Below are 23,355 nucleotides of genomic sequence, written 5' to 3'. Positions count from 1 at the left end.
AATCTCTCATATCGGTTTCCATACTATACCAATTGACATCAATGACAACACAATGCCAACATTATCATTCTCAACTTTAAAATATAAATTGCTATCAACAGTATCTATACAGAAACCCAACTTAAACAAATACTTATCGAATCTATAATACCAAGCTCTAGGGGCTTGCTTCAGTCCATACAGATCTTTCTTCAATTTGCATACCATATCTCCTTCATCTGATAAAGAAAATCCATCTGGTTGCTCAATGTAGACTTCCTCTTCAAGATCACCATTCAAAAATGCTGACTTGACATCCATCTGAGAACACTTTTTACATACCAATCTTGCTTTGTTTTTGACAACTTCACCTACTTCATTCAGTTTACATACCAATCTTGCACTGACACATTAGAATCATGAGGGGTATCAGGATCATGAGGGGGACTAGGATCATGTAGTGGACATGGTTCAATGATAGGCTCTTCAAGAGATGGAATGGGAGAAATAATGGGATCATCAAAATAAATGCGATCCTGGAGTGGATATGCGGGATTAGGACGTGGAGATGGAGGGACAAGTGGATCTTGTGGAGGATCTGAAGGAATAATTTGATCTTGACAAGGAGGAAGATCATTGGAATCCTCTTTAAAGGTGCTTTGCTCTTGACTTTCAATGGGATCATCATAAAGGATGGAAAGGATATCTGGAATGTCAATGGGATTTGAAAGGACATTGTGTTCATGAAATGGAAGGGGATCATTTGGGATTGGATGGACTAGAATATCTTGATCTTGCTCGGGGAATGGAGTGTCAATAGTAATTTGGATAGGATGGACAAGAATAGGGGAATCATCATGAGTGTCTGGGAACATGGGGTCCTGGTCAAGAATTGGAGGGGATGATAAGGTTTTAGGATCTTGATCTTGATCTTCTTCAAGACACGTTTCTTCATGCTCTAAATTATCCTCTTGACATGGGGTTTTACTTTGGATATGCATGGGGGATTCTGACAAGGGCTCAATGTTTTGGGATGAAGGAAATGCACTTTGAACATTTGTGATGGATTCTGGCAAGGAATCAATGCTTGAACATGAGGAAGAGGGACTTCGAATGGGGTCCTCTAAAACAGGTAATGGCAATAAAGTGCATGGTGGCATTGGGTCTTGTATTTCTGAAACATGACAAAGATGTGCATCATGAATTGGATTCTCTTGGCAATCAATTATGGATAGCCCTTGGATAATTGCATCCTTGGGTGCATTGTTTGATGAGGACAATATAGAAGGTTCTTGTGAAACTTCTAAAGGTGTAGGGATAGATGCCACTGGAGAGTCAATTTGCTTGTAGGGGGATGAGGCATTGCTAGACATAAGTGTATTATCTTGATCTTCCTCAATAAACTCACTTGGTCGTTTCCTTAAGATCATTGCAATAAAGCCACCTTTCTTTCAAGGTTTTGACATAGTTGGATCTGAAATTTGAACTTGTTTGGCAAAGATTTGGTTCTGGTCCGATGTCATGTTTTGATATTGGACTTGGTTCAATTGTTCCAACATGTTTGAAACTTTGCTTGGTGCATATTTCAAGTTTTGTTTTTGAATGTTTGGTGGCGGTTGTTGACATTGATATGTTGATTGAACTTGTTGATATTCCACCATTGGTTGAACTATTTGTGGACATTGTATAGTTGGTTGGACATATTGTTGAAATTGGACCATTGGTTGTATTGGTTGAAAATCTGATTGATAGTAAACACCTTCTTGTTCTTGTTGTGAAGGCACATAATGTTGTTGTCTCTTTTCTTGAAATTGTTTCATCATCTCTATTTGGGAGAGGAGAGCTGGTATGTCTGATCGTTCAAGAAGAGATCTTACATCAATTGACTCAATCTTTGGATTTTGACCTGGAAATTTTCGAAGCATTTTGGACATTTGTGATCTATTCTTCGCAATGTTTTTCACTCTTTGTTCCAATATCTCATTTTCTTGAGCTAGCTTCTCCTCTAACTTTTGTATTTGGAGACTTGTTTCATCATAAAAAGTTTGATCGATATTGCCTTGTTGTTGGGTTGGATAGAATTGTGATTGCATTGTCGGTTGATATGTCAAACTTTGTTGCATCATTGGCACTTGGAACCTTGTTTCAATAGACATGTCACTTATGCAAATGCAATATTTTTGGAATTTTTCAAGGATAATGTATGATATGCAACTAAATGCAAGCTAAATAAATGAAGATGCAATCTATGGCAAGAGTGCCACCTATGTTTTTGGTTGTTTTTGAAGATTTTGACAAACTTATGAATGCAAATCTAAGAGAGGGACCCTTAGGAAATTGGAATGATGTCTAGACCTCAAAAGACAAAAGGACCAAATGACAAAAGGACAAAATGACAATGTCTCCCCTATATGCTTGGATACTAAGCTAGGTTTGACCAAATGACATTGATGACAAAAAGAGAAAAGGTTTGATAAGGTCTAGATTTCCTAACAATGACTTAGGGTTTATCAAAGATTTGACTTACTCAAGTATGACAAAACCTAGTTTTGACACTATATGCAAAGGGACAATTAATATGCAAATGACCCTAATATGATATGACAATGACTTAAGCTTAATGAAGAGACTTAAGGTATACAAATGTGAATGTATGACAATGATAATGACTTAAGAGGACATATGCAAATGGATGACCCTTATTGATATGCAAAGGAGTATGACCTAGGTGAAACCTAACCTTGGTACTTGACAAATGACTTTGCAAAATGCAACCTAGGATGAACCTAAATGTAAGTGACATAGATGTTGAGACAAGTTTTTGAACAATGTTTGACAACCATGTTTGAAGATATGTTTTGAACCTTGTTGAACTTTTTTTGGATGAATGTCTCTTGTATTTAATCTTATGTTAGATCAATTTGTTTTTCTTTTAAAAGGGGATGCAATTCAACTTTTGACAATCAAAGAATACAAGATATTGCAACTTAGATTCAAGACAATCATGCTCATTTCCACATTTCTTATGGTAGGCAAAGACATTAGGTACTTGAGAGGTAGACTCATTATGAGATTCAAGGAGAATACATAGATGCTTGACCCCACGGGCTCCCCTCCACAGCACTCACTTCTCAGGGCAGCCAAGCATCAGTCCCCATGGAAATCTCCCCATGGCGAACTTAGTATCTCTTCCAAGTATCCGAATTTGTCCTTCTCAAGCAACTAGAAGGGTTTTTGGCCTCTAAAAACAAGGTATGTAGTAAGGATTTCTGTTAAGCATTACTCCTTGATGTCACGCAAGCGTGATTGAGACATTAAGCCCATCAAGATACCAAACAAATGTAGTCGCGCAAGCACGATTTAGACCAAGAGGCCCTACTTAGATGTTGATATGGGAAAGAGTTCAAGGGTCATCACTTCCCAAGTAACTGCAATTCCCACGTAACACTTCCTTCAAAGCTTTCGCTCATCGGGTATTTTTTTATAGTGAATTAGAATGCCAAGGAATTCTAGCCATACTCACTTTGGGTCATTCCCTTCTCATGATTATCACTTGCTTGCAAAAGCAAAGTGGTCGGGAAGGCAGGCCCTCTAAAGGTGACAAACAATCAACAACACAAGCATGGTATTGAAGATCTGGATTTATGATCACCCTATGAAGGATGAGAGCATACTCTCCTACTCCAATGTCACACTTAACAATCAAAGCAAACAAATGTTCATTCCCACCTATTTATAAATCACTAAGTGCCTAATTAAAAATCTCAAACACACAATTTGGTTGTTTCTCCAAGGCAACCTGCAAAACCCAAGTTAGAGGTTTGATTTGTTGTCTTTGACCATCGATTCTGCATAACACATGTTAGTAGTTTGATTTGTAGTCTTTTTCATGTGTATGCCAAGATTCTGCACAAATCATTAGTACCAAAATCCAAAGCACAGAAAATAGAATGCAAAAACACCAAAAATTTCAAGTAAAAACTGCATTTTTCACCTCTGTTCTGGACTTTACACAAGCGCAAGATGCATGACACAGGCACAAGATGTATGACACAAGCGCAAGATGTCACTTACACAAGCGCAAGATGCATGACACAGGTGCAAGATGTCTGACACAAGCGCGGAAGTGTCCAGAATACCCTGCACGACCCTGTTTTTGGTTTTTTTGACCTGCAAAACAACTTGAAAGCACTCAAAACACCATAAAGAGGATTAGAAGGTTAGTTTTTCACGTCGGGTTCACCAATTAATGTAGCATCAGAATTAGGAATCATCAAAGCAATATATAAAATGACATATTATTCATTATTAGCTAAATCACACATTGCAATGATCTAATCCTAAGCACATTCAATAGAGACATAAAAACAAAGCATTCAAAAGCAAATATCATGCAAACCAGATGACGATTTGGATGCTTCTTCCATGCGGCTCCATTGTTCTTCTTTCCTCTTCAAATGGATTTGTGGATCTCACCTACAAGTGCACACATACAATTGAAAGCAAGATGGATGTTGATTATTGGTCAAGAGTACTAGAAGCATAAGTTCGATAGTTTGATTAGGGATTCGGGATCAAGGGTTATTAGCCAAGATTGAAGAAATTCATCCAATTTATAGAAGAATTGGAGAGATGACAAGATTAGCATGATTCAATTCAAATGGAAATTGCAAATCAATTATGACAAATTATGACAAAATATGCACTTTCCATGCACAATTTGATTGATTGATAACTGATGACAAATTATGACACATTCTATGTCAAAATTGATTGATTATCAATTATGACAATTTATGACAAATTGACATGCCATTCCCATGGAATTAGGAGATGAAATAGGAGGGAAAAGAAATTAGAAATTAAGAAAATTAGAAAATTGAAATTGATGACAATTAGGAATTAGAAATTGATGACAATTAGGAATTAGAAATTGATGGAAAAATAGGAAATTAGGAACTAGAAGAAATTAGGTAAACTAATTAACAATTTGTCATTTATTAATTAATTTACAAGAGGAAGAATAATTAGCCAATTAAATAAAGATTTAATTGTAATGAGAAGACTTAGGATAAATAAGTAATTTATTAATCCTAAAGGAAGAAAATGATAAGCAAGGTTAAATGACTAAATCATGAAACCCTAGAAGGTGAATTAGGTCTTGAAAGATGATTGACTCGATTTGATTTGATTTTGGATTGATAAATGACCAATGTGATAAATGATTTGATTAAGAAAATGTGCCAATTGACGAGGAACAATGACAAATTGATCCAAATTGACACAATTGAGACAGATAACGATCGATAGCGAAATGATCGCAAAATGACAAGATTGACAAAAAAGACAAGAATCAATGACAAATATATCGCAAAACAACAAGATTGAAAATGACCATGATCGATGATAAATCGATCGCAAATGACAAGATCGAATATGACAACGATCGATGACAAATCGATCGTAAAACAACAAGATTGATAAACCGATCGCCAGACGATAAGATTGAAAAGAGGACAAAACCCTAATTAGGATTGACGATGTCCAAAATGATAAGATTGATGATAAGATTGATAAGAGAGCAACGATTGATGACAAATCGATCGCAAGATTGACAGGAGGACAAAACCCTAATTAGGATTGACGATGTCCAAAATGATGACAAATTAGCACGCACATTGATGCAACAAGATAAGTTCGATCAAAATCATGATTGGATAATGTTGTCGACAAGACCAAATTTGAGGACGAGATGATTGAAGAATGTAGAAGAATGACTCGACATTCGCAAATGATAAAGACCAAGTGCGTGACATAGGAGAAATGTTAATGCGACGCAAAAACCTAAAATGAGGCAATGCGCAAATGTTAAAGTATGACCTCGCAAGCGTTTGACCATTTTTAGGTGTCTACACTTTCGATTGATCTGATGATGGCGTCTAAATCAAGGTTGGTCTTTGCTCACATCTGTATAAACGTAAATCAAATGACTAATATGCCCCAATCTATAGATATCATTTCTAAACTAGGAAAATGGACCTAAGCCATTGAATATGAATCACTTCCATTTGCCTATTTCCATTGCAAGAAATCGGGGCATTGGGAAAATCTTGTCCGCTTAAGAAGAGTAAGGAAAGCAAGACTGACAGCAATGTCAAGTATAAAAATACCTGGCAAATGATTGATAAAAAAGGAGACTCGTCTGTTGAGTCTGAACAAAATAAGGATGTAACGGAACTAGTAAATGAAGTCAAGAAGGATGAGAACGGTAATAATGAAAAACAAGATTGTGTCTGCTCTAATAACCAAACAAAGAGTTCTAAAGAAGGGGAGCAAGGTACAGAGTTGAACAAAAAATACAACCCAGAAGTCCAGGAGGTTGGATCTGTCAATCAGAAGAAGGAAGAGGAAAGCCCCAATGAAGTTGTCCCTGTTTCTTCTCTCTCAAAATCAGTGGAGGAAAACTATAATGAAGCTCAAGAGTGTAACTCTTTTGATATTGAGCCTTTATTGCTTTTAACTAATGGCAGCCCAAAGCCTCCTCTATGTAAAACCCCATCTCATAGTATGGTTGTGGATATCCTGGAAGGGAATCTCTGGATTCTCAGCTCGAAAGAAGGAAAAATGAATAAGGAGGATCTCAAAGGAGGGATTTCAACTAGAAGCAGGAATAAGAAAAAGGTAGATGTTGGAAGCCAGAACAAAAAGCAGGGAAGGCCATCTCTAAAACATCAAAGGGAATAGGAAAGTTGGAAGAACCGTGCTAATGGAACACAGTGTTCCATCGAGTCAGCCCTATCCCTGGTTAAAGTATGAAGATAATATCCTAGAATATCAAAGGGTTGAATGGCCCTCATAAGCAGGATGTGTTACGAAACATCATAAGAGATCATAAACCAGATGTGGTCCTCATTCAGGAAACCAAGATGTCCAAGGAAAAAGTGGAAAAGATTAGAATTTTTAAGAATAATGGTGTCATAGGATCTAGCTCGGAGGGAGCTTCTAGAGGAACTGTGATTTTTTGGAACCAAAAAAACATCAAAGGTAAGGAAATTATCTCTGCTCTCAATAGGAACGCAGTGCAGCTTGAGCATATTAAGGATAACTTTACATGGGTGTTAACTAATGTCTACGCGCCTAACACCAAAACCAGGAGAGTTAAATATTTGAGAAGCCTTGCCGATGATAGACTTAAGTTTGCTGATCAAAGTTGGATTATAATGGGAGATTTCAACACTCCGCTAAAAGAGGAAGAGAAGATGGGAGGTCTCCCCTTGTAGCTTGATGGGAAATAAGACCTTATGGAGTTCATCAATGATCAAGCTCTTATGGATGTGGATCTTTAGGGCATTAACTACACATGGACTAACAAAAGAACCAGAGCTGACCTAATCCAAGTAAAATTAGATAGAACCTTAATTTCTCCTGAGTGGTTAACCAAGTATAGCTTCTCCCTTGCTTATGTTATGAAAATTGGATCAGACCATTATCCTATCTCTTTTACTGCTAACTCTTTTTCAGCTAAAAGAAACTTCCCTTTCAGATTTGAAAAGTGTGGCTATCCCACCCCTCTTTGAAAGCTTGTATCGCTAAGTGGTGGAATTCTGAGGTTGAGGGTACGTCTCTCTTTAGAATAGCTAAAAAGCTCAACATTTTAAAAGAAAAAATCAAAATCTGGAACAAAGAGATTTTTGGGGACATTTTCAAGAGTAAAATTCAAATCAAAACTGAAATTAAAGATGTTCGGGATAGAATTCAAGAGATTGGGTTGTCTGAAGAACTCAGGGTGGCAGAAAATGTTCTTTTGTCTAAATACCACACCATTTTTTCTAATGAAGAGACGTTCTGGAGACAAAGATCTAGAGCCTTGTTCTTGAAGGAAGGTGATAAAAATACTCGGTTCTTTCACTTAACTACTCTTAAGCATAAGGCAGCTAACAGGATTTCTAGATTATCCTATAATAAAGGGATCTTAATGGAGGATAATGATATTAGAAAGGAAGCTATGGAGTATTTCAACACCCTGTTGGGAGAAGTGGATAACCTGGATATCAGTAATCAAAACATCCTCTTGCAAGCTATTCCTTCTACCCTGATTGTTGATGATAAAAAAAGTTTATCCCGTATTCCCTCAAATTAGGAAATCAAAAAGGCGGTGTTTTCTCTTCAGGGAGATAAATCCCCTGGAGCGGATGGTTTTCCTATGTTTTTCTTCCAAAATTTTTGGCACATCATGGAGACTGACATATGCAATGGTGTTAAAGAATTCTTTGGCTCTAGAAGGCTCCTAAAGGAACTGAATGCTACCTTCATTGTCCTTATTTCGAAGATCCTAGGTGCTGACTCTCTCAATAAGTTTAGATCCATTAGTCTGTTCAGCTCTGTGTACAAGATTTTATCCAAGGTTCTTACCTCCAGGTTGCTGGATATTCTTTGAAGAATTATCTTTGTCTAGCAGAATGGCTTTGTCCCGGGTAGATAGATTCTGGATTCCATCATATCTGTTCGTGAAAATATCCACTCCTTGAAAGTGGCGAATAAATAGGGTTTCTTCCTGAAGTTAGACATGGCTAAAGCTTTTGATAGAGTGAATTGGCAGTTTCTCCTAAGGATCATGAAAGCATTTGGTTTTGGTGAAAAACTTATTCAGCTTTGCTCTCAACTTATGGAAACCTCCTCTTCTACTATTATTGTCAATGGTTCCCCGTCTAGTTTCTTCAAAAGTTCTAGAGGACTTAGACGGGGGGGGCCCATTTGCCCTATCCTGTTTACCATTTTAGCTGAATGTCTGGGTAGATTTATTCTTAAAAATATGGAAGATGGCAATCTTAAGGGTCTAAAACCATCTTCATCCAATGTCACGTGCTCCCATGAACAGTTTGTTGATGATTCTATTACTATGGGGGAAGCTTCCATCTTAGAAGCTAAAAACATGAAGAAGCTGTTGAATACTTATGAATCTGCCTTGGGGCAAAAAATTAATTGGGATAAAAGTTATTTGTTCTTCATTAACACCCTTGTTCAAAGGCAACTGAGGATTGAAAGAATTCTTGGTTGCAATATTTTTGAGCTTCCCTGTTCTTATTTGGGGCTTCCTCTGTGTATTAAGATTGTGGATTCTTTATGGAATAAGCTGGTGGATAGATTTAACTCAAAACTTGTTGGTTAGAAAGGGGTTGTCCTTAGTCAAGCGAGCAAAGTTACTCTTCTTAAAGCCACTCTCCAAAACCTACCTGTCTATGCTCTCAGTTTGTTCAAAATCCCCAAAAAATTTGCAGAAGCTATTGAAACAATCCAAAAAAAGTTTCTTTGGTCGGGAGTGGAAGTCAAAAATAGAATTCCCCTAATTACTTGGAATAAAATATGTTCTCCTAAGGCCTCAGGTGGGTTGGGTTTAAGGAATATTAGTTTTATGAATAAGGCTTTATTAGCCAAACAAATTTGGAGAATGAAAGGGGAGGAAAGAGAATGGAACTCCATCTGGAATAACAAATATCTCTATATACAACCTTATGAGGAAGAATTCTTAGATGATTCTTTTATTGTTGAAGGTTCGGCTATATGGAATGTTGTTCAATCAGCTAAAAGTTAGGTTGTTGTTGGACAAACTTGGAACCTTGGGGATGGTAGGAGAATAAGATTTTGGGAAGATAGGTGGATATTGGACAAACCTCTGGAGGATGTTCCAATCATTAATGAATGGAAAGATTGGTTCAAAAGCAAGTTTGGGGAGCTCGTTAGAGACTACTAGAGAAATGGGAATTGGATTGATTTCAGCCTGCAGTGTCTGGGGCTTAAGTTCCTTCAAATTGCTCTCTCTACTATAGTTCCTAGAGACAACAAAGATGATAGACTGATATGGAGGGAAACCCCAGATGGGAAATACTCTGTCTCCTCAATTGTGGCTATCCATAATGAATCTATGGAAGAAATTCCTATTTGGGCTAAAGTCTGGAACAAGAAGTTAGTTCCTAAAGTTAATATCTTTTTTGGATTTTCATCAAAAACAAGGTTTTAACCCTGGACAACCTTCAAAAGAGAGGTTTTGTTTTTCCTAACAGGTGTTCTCTTTGTTGCAGGGAAGAAGAGACTCCCTGCCATATTCTTAATCAGTGTACCTTTAGTCAGGATATATGGAAAATCATCTTAAGTAGGTGGAACTTGAGTTGGGTTTTCCCAAACTCCCTAGGGGAAACTTGGTAGCAATGGCACTGCCCCAATTCTAATTCTAAGATTGTGGAGACTTGGAGACTTACTCTTCTGAATGTTATCTGGAATATTTGGAAAGAGCGCAACAATAGGATTTTCAGGGATAAAAGTGCTACTCCTGAAGTGGTGGCGGATAAAATTTATAGGAGTATATTTGAATGTATCTATGGCACTGATTATGGACCAGTTACTAAAGATGACTTCAAAGACAGGTGGAACCTCTCCACTACTACCTCTAGCAAGGAAAAGGGAAGAGAAGGTCTCTTTTGGTGTTTTCCTCCTCATGGGTGGATTAAGGCTAACTTTGATGGGGCCTCTAAGGGGAATCCGGGTAAAGCTGGATATGGGGGCATTGTTAGAAATTTTGCTGGAAGTTGCTTAGTGGCAGTGGCTGGTCCTTTGGGGAGTCAAACAAGTCATTTTGTTGAAGCCTCAACTACCCTGAACACCTTAATTATAGCCAAGAATCTTAATCATGATAAATTATGGCTCGAAGGAGACTCACTTAATATTATTAAGTGTCTGAAGGGGGAGTCGGAGCCATCATGGTCAATTGAAAATATTATCTTGCAAGCTAGGGAAATTATTGCTAGTTTTAAAGATATTATAATTCAACATGCCTTTAGAGAAAAAAATACGGTGGCGGATCGTTTGGCAAACCTAGGGGTTAATTCTAATTCCCAAATGATTTGGCATGAGGAAGATGTCAACATAAACATTAAAGAGCTCCTTAGAAGGGACAGATATATGGGAAGGGAAGGACCGCATAATCATGACAAAGCATATGATTAATTCTTGCCTTGATGGAAAGGTAATTATTACCAAGCAGAGCGGCAGATCCCCAACCATTTCTTATAATACGTTGCACACTTTGTGGGTCACCTAGTTCAAAATCTTGAGTAACTACAGGAAAGGAGTGCTGAGTCTATAGAGGAACAGAGCTGATAATCCGAATTCGAAGATGGGAGGAAATTTAAGGAGGGAGGAACCTGATAATCCATCAACATGGAAAGCGATGCCGAAGGTGTGGGTGAAACTGGAAAAAGATCCCTCACAAGCTTTATGGAGAAGCTTCTGGATTATGATAAAGGTAGGGTAAATCTCACCGTTACCAAAATTTCTGAAAATTCGTGTAATGGTTCCTTTAAAATCTATGGAGTTAAGTTCAAGATGGATGCGTGCCTCATAGCTACTGTGACTGGCATGCCCCATAATGGGCTTAATTTTTTTAGAGACCTTAAAGTCCCCAACAATGCGGTTAATCTGTTCCCACGGAAGGAAAAAGAGAGGGACAGAATTGGCAAAGCCACAGGAGGTTACTATGAAGCTGCTAATTCAAGAAAATTTGGGGCTAGGTTTTGAACGCTATAATGGAATATATCACGATTGAGGGTCATTTCTCTAGGGCCAACACCTACCACTTTTTTCTTTTAAACCATTTCAGACACGACAAAAAGGTATCCCTACCCTACTACCTTTCCAGGTCCCTTTCCAAGTCCCTCAATAAACACAGTAAGAATCCCTCTATTCCGGTTCTCCATTGTGGGCTCTTGCTGCTCATCTATGAGCACTGCAAAACCCTCGCCCTGCTAGAAAACAAGAGTTATTCACCTCCTCGGGGAAGAGAAAGATGGAGGGAGGCGATTCCGACAAGGAGAAGGCATCTTCTAGCAAAAAAAAGAAAGAATGCCCCGAGAATGGAAACAAAGAAATTTGAAAAAGAAGGCAGCGAAATGGAGATCAATGATTCCGATGGTGATGACAGCTGGAAATATGAGGGGGTGGGTATTGAGGAGGAAAGTGGTGATAATGAATCTGACAATGAAAGCCCTATCCACAGCGAATGCCCTGGCAAGGACAACAACCATCCTATGGAGGATGTGGATTACAAGGATAATGAGGAAATAGATGTGAATTCTGAGAGAGAAAGGAACAAGGAACCTGAGAAGAATATGACTAAGGAAAGTTTAAGTGAGGACAAGGAAAACAACGGGTTATTCCTGGATAACCTCAAAAAACTTACCGAGGTGAGACTTGATTATGACAGATTGACCTATGAACTCTTGAAGAACCTGGAAAAAAAGGGAAAAAATACAGATGAGAAGAAGGAGAATGATGACAGGGAGTAGATAAAATGGAAGCAGGATATGGAGGAGAAGGTTAAATCACTAGAAGAAGGGAGAGAGGCCATGAAAAAATTGATGGGTATTATCTTGAATATCCTGTCAGTTGTCACTAAAAATTTGGAGGATATTGCTAAGGTCTTCGATCATACCAGCTCTCCTAAGCCGGTGGTGGAACTTGACATGGATGATGAGACTATCCAGATTGGTAGTGGTGAAGCTACTCCGGTTGGTGGTGCTGCCAAGAGGACTAGGGCGAGTGTCAAGAAAGTTGTGGCTACTTCTGCTAAGGATCTCCCAAATCTCAGAGATAACATCAAAGAACTGCATGGGATTAGCAACACCCTGGATAATGCCCTGAAAAAATCAATTAGTTTTTCTTCTTGGGTCTGGTCGGTTTTGTTGGCTTTGTGGGGCTTTAACTAGTTTTCTTTGGTTTTCTGATGGCTTTTCATTGGCCTGTTCCTTTTTTTTTCTTGTTGCTTTTTTTGTTAAATCTTGAATTGTAAAGGGTTTCGGGGTCCCTTCAAAACCTGTTTTTACCTTAATCAAAAACATTTACTTCCAAAAACTCTAAAATATCTAGCTGTAGGAACATGACCAAACCATATCTCATAACGAGTCTTACCATAATCACCTTTAATATGCACCTGATTGAATGTGTAAACAGTAGTGCTAATAGCTTCTCTCCAAAAGGTTTGTGCAATATTTCCTTCAATCAACATAGTCCTTGTAGCATCTAAGATAGTTTCATTTTTCCTTTCAACAAATCCATTTTGTTGAGGGGTTCTAGGAGCAGATAATTGTCTTCTAGTTTCATTCCTCTCACATAATGTATCAAACTCTTCTGATGTAAATTCTCCCCCTCTATCATATCTCAAGCACTTCAGCTTCAACCCTGTTTCAGTCTCTACTCTGACCTTGAATATCTTGAATTTCTCCAACGCTTTTGATTTTTCTCTTAATAACATAACCCACATCATCCTTGAATAGTCATCAATCAACAACATGAATTATTTGTCACCCTACATGCTTCTCACTCTAGTAGGACCACATAAGTCAGTATGAACAAGATCTAGAAATTCGTTAGATGACTATAGCTTACTCTTAAATGAAATTTTTGTTTGCTTTCCCATCTAACATTCCTTACACATTGGATTAGCAGGCTTCACAATCTTAGGCATATCTCTAACAACTTGAGTAGAACTTATCCTTACCATTTAGTCAAAGTTAATATGACACATTCTTCTATGCCACAACCAACTTTCATCAATCTGAGTAATCAAGCAACTTTTCTCACCAACATTCAAATGAAAGATATTATCTTTAGTCTTAGTACCTGATGCAATCTCTATACCGGAGGCATTTAGGATTTTACATTTATCATTCTTGAATTGAAAATCATATCCCTTGTCAACCATCTATCCAACACTTAAAAGATTATGCTTCAATCTTTCAACATACAAGACATCATCAGTACTATTCTTACCATTGAAAGATATAGAACCTCTACCACAAATCACACAAGCTTTGTCATCTCCAAATCTCACTATTCCACCATCATACCTTTTCATACTTACAAATTTTCTTTTATCACCTGTCATATGATGTGAACAACCACTCTCAATCACCCATTCATCTTTTTCTTCAATTTTAGTGGCTAAATATTTCTCTTCAACAATGCAGCTTGTAGAATTCACTGGTACCAAATCATCTTCCTTGATAGCAATAAATACAAACTCATCTTCTGAATTTCCATTCTTTGATTCCTCATCTAGCACACCTTCATTGGAATCATAATAGCATCTCTTCTAATTTATGTACTTCTAGTAGGGCTTATAGGGCTTATCATTCTTATCATGCTTCTCATATCTATCATACTTGTCAAATCTATCATGTCTTTCAAATTTATCATGCTTATCATATCTAGACATCCTCTCAAGACAAATAAAAGAAAATTTTCCTATCTTATTACAAGAGAAAAATTTCAAAGGTAACTTTCCATCATACTTACTGGCTCCTTTAGGAAATCTCCAAGTAATAAGGGATTCTAGCTCATCCAATTCTCTTTCTTGCTCTTCCATCTCTCTCTTCTCTCTTTCAAATCTGGATACCCAACAAGAACTTTCTCTTGGATCATACTTCTGCTTCTTGAATATAGAGGCTCTGAATGTAGTCTCAGATTTACCACATGATTCTCCAAATTCACTCAACTCAAATGTAGAAAGCTTTCCACCTAAAATATCTCTAGCCACATTAGTCACACTCCTGATCTCATCAATAGTAGCTACCTTATGTTTATAAGCAGGAAGCAATTATCTCAACACCTTAGCAACAATCTCATCTTCTTCAAGGTTTCCACTAGCACATATGATATTCATGACAAGATCATTCACCTTAGCCATAAAGGTTGATATGTTTTAATCTTCTCCCATCTTCAATGCTTCCTACCTCCCTTTCAAACTCTGCAACTTAGCAACTTTAACTTGCACATCTCCTTCATACAAGGTTTCAAGCTTCTTCCAGATCTCATGTGGATTTTTCAAACCCATCACATTAGTCATCTCTGAATCAGTCAAGGCACTCAACAATGCTTCTTTCTCTCTTATGTTATGTTCAACATCCTTGATCTCAGGAGTAGTAACCGGTCCATTTTGAGGAACATTGTAATCATTCTTTGTCATCTTCCAATACTCATCTCCAAGACATTTCAAGTGAACTTCCATCTGGTTGTTCCAAACAATATAGTTGCTTCCATCAAATCTAGGACTCTCCTTCTTGAACACATAAGTTGCCATCCCGTATCTCCTCAAGCGGTCAAGCTTCTTCCAGAGGATCTAGCTCTGATACCAATTGTTAGCAGCGAAGAAGGAAAACTGAGAGGGGGGGTGAATCAGTTTTCACCAGATTAACCAAATTAAGCACAATCTCAGATCGAAACAACTGCAACAAGAATAAAGATAAGCACAATAGCACCAACACACACAACACCAAGATTTTGATGTGAAAAACCTGATTAAGGGAAAAACCATAGTGGGAACATACCCACAATAAGATGATAGTCTGCAGTAGTATGTGTAAATATTACAATGGGGAATGCACATGCATTCAGTCACACTGCCTAGACCTCACTGCTCAAAATAAGATGACCCAAAAGGATCCAACCCTCAGGGAAGACTCACCACCTTACAATAAGATTCAGACTACAATCTGGATTACATGAACTACAAATATAATATCTGCTAATCCTCGATGATAGTCATGTTTAAGCACATTTGTCTACCCTACAACAATCTCTACTCAATACATCACATCAAAGGATAAATTAGCTTATGCACACATACACTACTCTCTAATAATGCAGACACACCATCGATACCCTAAATTACATGACCATACCACCTATATATACAATTCATCAACCTTGACTACAAGGTCAACCAAACCCTCAAACCTGAATTACAAAATTACATCACATGATACATATATGAACCACCAAACCTATATAATGATATACATGACATATTATGGACCTAAATCAAATCTTCAAACACGCATAACCACTAGAAATCTCATCAAGATCAACTGCAACATGCTACACCACCAAGAATACCGCGTAGCATGAAGAATATCACCGGATCATCAAAATACCAAGAACATGCACAAGAATCAATGCAGACCACAAAAACAAATAGAACATGATCAAGAAACACCAACAAGCATGTTAGAATGATCCACAATAGTTGCACCAACACTACTTATGCAAATCTTCATCGATCAACACGCTAACTTGCAGGAATACTCAATAGCAACAATTCAGACTAGAAAGATAACTTGTAGAGCACCAAATCATGAACCATCTAAAGTGAGGATACACATGAACATCCAAAACATTTTCCCAAATCCGTAGCCAAATATATAATCATACCGGAGCTCACTGGATCAAACACCAAACTCTTCCAACCACTGCACAAAAAGACTGAACTAAAAACTAGATCAAATAATATGATCAAGCAATCTTCCGAATCACCGAAACCAATAAGGAATTAATTATTTTAGCATCCCAAATAAATAAATTATCCATACCAACTCAATGCAATCACTGGAACACCAAACAACTCACAACAATACAGGAATATGTTGACATCAATGACAACAACATATCCTAGCAGCAACAATATCCAACAAATATTTTGTAGGCTTGAACCTCTCTTCAAACTTTGTTCTGAGTGTTTGCCAATTGGTGATGGTTTGTGGTGTAAGATGGTAGAACCAGTCAGCACCAACACGTTGGAGTGTTTCAATAAACAGTCTCACTAAAACATCTTCATGTTCAACACCAAGAATCCCACATGTGATGTAGAAAGAAATGATGTGTTCAATTGGATGTTGTTTTCCATCTTTATAGATCTTGGATAAGTTCCTCTATGAGCCATCAAGAAGAGCGTGTAGAGGTGGAGTCAGATGCATTGGACCAATAGTATTCCCCCAGAGACCTAGGGCAGCCATTTTACATGACCTTGGTGAAAGCTTGACAAATTACAAGAAAAGAAACTACAATGAATAGGATACTAGTATACTTCAACCAAAATCATGAGGCCTTTGGATGAGTATTGTATCCCCAATAGAGTCGCCAAAAACTGTTGGTTGAAAATTTTGCAAACTAGGCAAGTTTACAAAATTGTGGTTTCAACCACAATTAGTAAGATTAAATGTCTCCTAATTTCTAATGGAAGGCTCTCCCTTTAACTTACTAGTCCATCTTTCTAAAATAAGATACAACATTCAATTTATAATCTAAATTTGGGTGGTGCATCATCCTATCCTCTTTTTTAGAATAGATGTTAATTTTTCCTCTTTCTTTAGGAAAGAATTTACATTATAGAACAACAATAATCCTTACAATTTCAATGTTACAAATTAACCCAAAATGAAGGAAAGATCAAAATAAAAATAAGTAAAGAAGTAAAGTATCTATAAAGGCCCAAAGTCCTCCGTTGCTTCTCTGGGACAGGAAAGATTGCTTAAGCTCAAAGTCTTAAAAATCATTGTTGTCCTATCAACCTTTCTTCAAATATTTTTTTCTATAACCCATGGTATCAAGTTAAGATATTCAAAATAAAGCACAAAGTCTTTATCTTGATATCCTATTACAACTTTAAACAATATTTTTCCAAAATGATAAATGAAGTTCAAAGTCTTCAAATTAAGATTTCTTTTTTCGAGATAGCACAATAAAGTGCAAAGTCTTCGAGGTTCTATATTACTATATTTCAGATAACTTTTATCTTGAAAATACCAATATGAAGCTCAAAATCTTCAAAATCATATCACATTCCCTAATTCCTAATTCTATTAACAAGAGTTGAAATATGACACAAAATCCATAAATCAACAATTGTTTCTACTCTTTAACAATGCTCCCTCAATAACACCTTTACTTGAGCAAAATAAGAATTTACAACAAGAATAAAATAAGAACACTCTCACCATAAATCACAACGAATCCAACACAAAGTTTGAATGTAAAATCTTTCTTCTTATTTGATCAAGTTTACAAAATAACAATAGGAACACAAAGTTTCACTTTTTCTCTTCACTTTGGTAGAGTTTTGTTTCATATAGATTAAAGATTCTCCCCTCACTAGCTATTACAAATAGAAACCTCATATATATAGGTGAGGTTCAATGAGATAATCTATGAAAATGATGACTAAATCAAAGAAGAGTCCTATTTGACTTAGGACTCGTGCACATTCTAGATTCAAAAACATGAATACAAAATGACACTTGAAGTGTCGATTGAGATTACAAAATGACACTAGAATAGAGACGCATAAAAATAATTATTTGAAGCCTTGTCTTATTCATCATTGTCTCCATTTTTCTTCAATAAATCTTTATATTATTGCAAGGTAGCTTGTATTTCACAGTCATCTGGTCCCAATGTGTTGAATTTGGCATCTGGACTGAAGTTGCAAAAAAATATTTGAAGAATTCTTAAAGTTAGACAAAAAAGACCAAACATGTATTTCATGAAGTGCATTTCAGACTTATAAGTCTGATAAGAACTTGGGGAGGTTCAACAATAATATAGGTCCATATCATACTTCCAAGTCTAAAATGCACTTATGCAAAAGAAAAAGGAAACAAATATTGTCTTTGGTGCGAATTGGGGTTATAACCCTAATTTACACCTAAGAAAGAATCATGGTGCAAGTCAGACTTACAACCCTGATTCGCACCAACTCTTGGCACTTGGAAAAATGAAAAGGAAATGGCGTATGGTAGAGCCAGGGTCTCAACATGCATCGTTGGGTAAGGCCTCAGTGATGGTCGGGGTTACGGCCCCGACATACACCATTTTGAGAGGGCTCAATGTAGGTCAGGGTTATGGCTCCGATCTACACCAAAATGGGTGGACTTGGTGCGGCTCAGGGTTATAAGCCCACCTCATACCAAAATGGGAGGACTTGGATTTTTAGGCCTTAGGTGTAGTTTGGGTTTATAAACTCAACCTACACCTGACAAGTTTTTTGACATGGCAATGAATGATGTAAATCAGGGATACAAACCTGATTTGCACCTAACTATAAAAATTTAAATGGAAGTGTAATTCGGGTTTGTAACCCTGATTTACACTTTTGTGCACAAAAGAGGTGTAATTCGGGTTTGTAAACCCGATTTACACCAAAACACAAAAACTAACCTAAAAGACCAAAAAAAGGACTAGAACCTTCAAATCAAGAATCAAGGGTCATAAATCATGCATGAGGGGAATTAAAGACTACCTCAAAAAGCGTGCTTAGAGCACATGGACTAGAAATTGGACAAAATTTGTAGGGGTTATCCTATTTTTGTGGCATAGCCCAAAAACGAGGACAACACATTTTACATCCACTTTCATTTTAATATCATTATAATGCCATTTTAAATCGTCATCTTACATCCATTTTACATCCACTTTCATTTTCATATCGTTATAATATCATTTTGAATCCTCATCTTACATCCATTTTACATCTACTTTCATTTTCATATCGTTATAATGCCATTTTGAATCCTCATCTTACATTCATTTTCGATCCACTTTCATTTTTCATATCATTATAATGCCATTTTGAATCCTCATCTTACATCCATTTTTGCAGCCACATTTCATGTTTTCATACCATCGTAATGTTGAATTATTCACTCATCCTTTGCATCCATTATCATTTTATCTTAGCATCTTGCATTTTTGCATAATCATGGAGCACAATCGAGCATCTGCAACATAGCGAGAGCACATCAAATCAAAGGAAAATCGAATCAAGGAAATTGTGTTTGCACTTGTGATTGTTTACATTATTTGTTTCTTTAATTTCCTTTTAGCGTCCTTATCTTGAGTGTTTGGCTAGTTTGTGTTTGCTTGATTGTTAGTTTAAATATTTTGATCTTCTTAGTCTTGCACTCACAATTATATATATATATATATATATATATATATATATTTCATATTAATTTTTTGTTGCTTTAAATGTTTTTTTTTGCTACTTTAAATTGTTATTTTTATTTTTTGTTGCTTTAGATTGTTGTTTTTTTTGCTATTAAGAAATACAAATATGGGATAATTTTCTCCATATTCAAAGCATCAACAACACTATTTTTCTCTACACAACTACTTTAACAATTTAAGAGGTATGTATCATAATATTTCTACAAGTGAATTTGATAGAGATGGAGGAATGATCGAGAACAAATAAATGGATAAAATTTAGGTGATCACTAATTGTAATTATTTTTGCAAGAGCAACTTATCATGTGTTGTGAAGTTCATCATGTATTGAATGTTTATGAATGTGTGATTGATTAGATGGTCACTTAACGACAATTACAAATGGATTTTGTTGAAGTTTTGTGTTATTTATTTTCAAGCTTTGAAACTTATGTCATTTCTCTTTGCTTACTATTGAATAATGTCTTTGGCCCTTCAAAATTTATTTTTTCTTTTAGTTATTTCAATTGAAAGGGTTGTGAGAGATCTACAAGTGCTCGGAGAAAATGCATGAAATTTAATAGTGAGGAGTCCATACATTGAACACACTAATGAGAGGAAATAAAAAAAACAACCTACTACAAATATGCAATCTATTTCTTATGGAATATTTGGAGTCATCTATGCTTGCCATTATTAACATATAGTCAGACATGAAAATTCTAATGGATGTTTAATTAATTTCGATAGAAATGAAAATTTGATTTTTTTTTATTAAGGGTAAAGTAGGTTTTGAGGGGACCCAAAACTGTGTACATTAAGTTTTGAAGGGACCCAAAACCCTTGGATTTTGCAGGGATCCAAAATGAGCTTATAGAATGTTGCAACCAGACACAACATAGGCAATCAACAGTCAACCCACAACCATACAAAAATGATAAATATTAAATAAGCAGCTGTAAAAATAAAAGGTTGAAGCCAACAAAACAAACTACTCAAATAATCATGAGTAAAGGGTTTTTCTATTTCTACTGAAATAGTGGGTTTTGAAGAGGCTCCCAAAATCTTCATCTGATGCAGAAACACTAACCCATCGAAAACAAAAACCTCAAACTCCACCATGGCCTCCACCTCCACAAGAGAAGGATGGTAGAGTAAAATATTGAAGCCATCAATAACACCAATACAATCGACCACAAGCATAGCAACAAAAGCCCTCCAACTATAGCTTCCAACCTTTTCCACAATGCTAAATTTTCCACCTCATAGGAGACACCTCCATCTTAATAGGATCCATGGAAAAGGAAGAAAGAAGTAGAGAGGACCAAGTCCTGACCACTCCCATAAGAAGTTTCTCCACCTCGATAGGAGAAGAGTCCACCTCAATACAAGTATTACATATGAGGACTAGAAAAAAAGCATCATGAGCCCACGTAAGAAGTTTTTTAACCAAAATCCTTAGAGATCCATCCAAACTCACAAGGATGAACATATCCTCAAAACAAAAAAGAACCTTAAACCCAAAATAGAGAGCCCCAATAAAAATGGCTCTAAGAGAATAGGAAACTAGTAGCTCAAGCTTGGGGAAACCAACATAGGTTTTATGAAGAGCGGTATATCTAAGTATGAAAAGAAAAGCATAAAGAAGAAGCATACCCCTCAAAACTAACAAGAGGGTACCTACAAAATGGGAAAAGAAAACCTCAACCATGATAGCCAAGGACTAAACCCTAGCAAATTTGCTAAGAAAAAACATTATATCTCTACAAATAATGTATACCCACCTAAAACCTAGTAGCCAAAATCATAAAGCATTAAAGGCCAAAAAGAAAAACCACCCATAAAATGACAAGAGGAACCCACCACAGGGCAAGAAAACAAGGGTGACATCACCAAAGAAACCCTCCATAGAGAGAATCCGATGAAGAGCAACATAAGCCCTCATAGTAGAACAACCAAAAAATAAAGAGGGTAGCATCAAACCCTTGATATCGCTTGTCCACACCAAAATAAAGGGAAGAAAAGTGAAAAGACCCCAAAAATGGGATCTTGTGCTACCCAAAGCCACCGCCAAAATAATGGTTTTTGTTTTGAGATCTTACGCTATCAAAAGTTGTTGCGAGAATAAAAGACCCCAAAATGAAAACTTGATGTTACCAAAATAATCATTCTTTATAAAAAGAAAAATGATTTTTGTTTTGACTTTTTATTTTCCATTGTGGTAGATGACATGTTAAGAAGGAAGGAAATAAGAATTTGCTAGAAAAATGACATTGAATTACAAAGAAGTTTATTTAATTATGAGGTCTTGAAAAAATAATAAGAAATGAGAAATTATCTCATCACATTATTAAAAATCTCAAAAAATATTTGACTTGATAAATAGGAGAGATTTAAAGAATATGTAAGTGGTCTTTTTTTTTTTAATTATTCTTTAAACTTATTGCAAGGAAGGTGATTGCAGGCTCATGATGTGAAATTAGTTGCAAGGGGAGGTGATTGTGATTTTGGATTTTATAGAATTTACAAATCTTATGTAAGGCTCTATTTAAGTTTTTTGGTTGGAATGTTATTAAATTCATTTAGGAGATTTTGACAATCAAATGATTTCATAGATTTTCTTTCATTTTATAGTTCAAAGTTTTTGTAAAGTTAATAGTTAAAAGATATCAAACTATTTAATTTTTTTAATTTTAATTGTAAATTTTTTGTTATTATCAATTTTTAGGCTTTATAGAAGCTTGAAGGTGCCCAAGTTTTAGGAAAATCATTGCCTACTTTTAAGACAGAGATAAATATGCTCTAAACTAAATCTATGTATGCATCACTTTGTACCATTGTTTATCTTAGAATTATTATCTCCAAACCAAAAATTACATTATTTTATAAATTTGTTAAATATTTTGAAATTTGATATCTCTCCAACCTATTTTACATAGATTTATAAAAATATGGGCATTCATAGTTTTATATTATTTAAAATTATTACATAAAGAATAAAATTAACATAAAATATTTAAATAATTTTCTATTAAAATAAAATAACTCTTGAAATAAATAAAATGATTGTAAATGATATGGTAAATTATATTTAGAGGTGAGCATGAGGTGAATATAATTATATAAAATTGGGTTACACAATTATAAATATAATAATTTTAAATTTTAAAATAATAGTTAATAAGATTATATTATGTTTTATATATAAAATATTTTATATAAGATATAATTTTAACTTTTTAACTTTAAATTATTATAATTTATCATTATAAGTATTTTAATCAATTATACTATAAACAATAGTTTCAAAAGTTATTTAAAAAATAACATTCTATCTTGTTCTGCAAATTCTGCTCTGCAAATTCAAATTTTAAACCTTCGCCATTCATGGTGGTGTCTAATGGTGGGGATCTCCCCCCACCACCCACAGCCCCCATTATGGACCCTACGTTGCTGACACTATCTACCACATCCTCTCTTGGTCCCAGTGCGGTTCCTCCTTCCGTTTCGGCAGTGCCCTAGTTTGATGGTTCTCCTTTGGAGAGCCCTCAGGACACGAGCGTAGTT

Source organism: Cryptomeria japonica, chromosome 4 (assembly GCF_030272615.1).
Source record: "Cryptomeria japonica chromosome 4, Sugi_1.0, whole genome shotgun sequence".
Taxonomy (NCBI): Eukaryota; Viridiplantae; Streptophyta; class Pinopsida; order Cupressales; family Cupressaceae; genus Cryptomeria; species Cryptomeria japonica.
Note: the sequence above shows the minus strand (reverse complement) of the source record.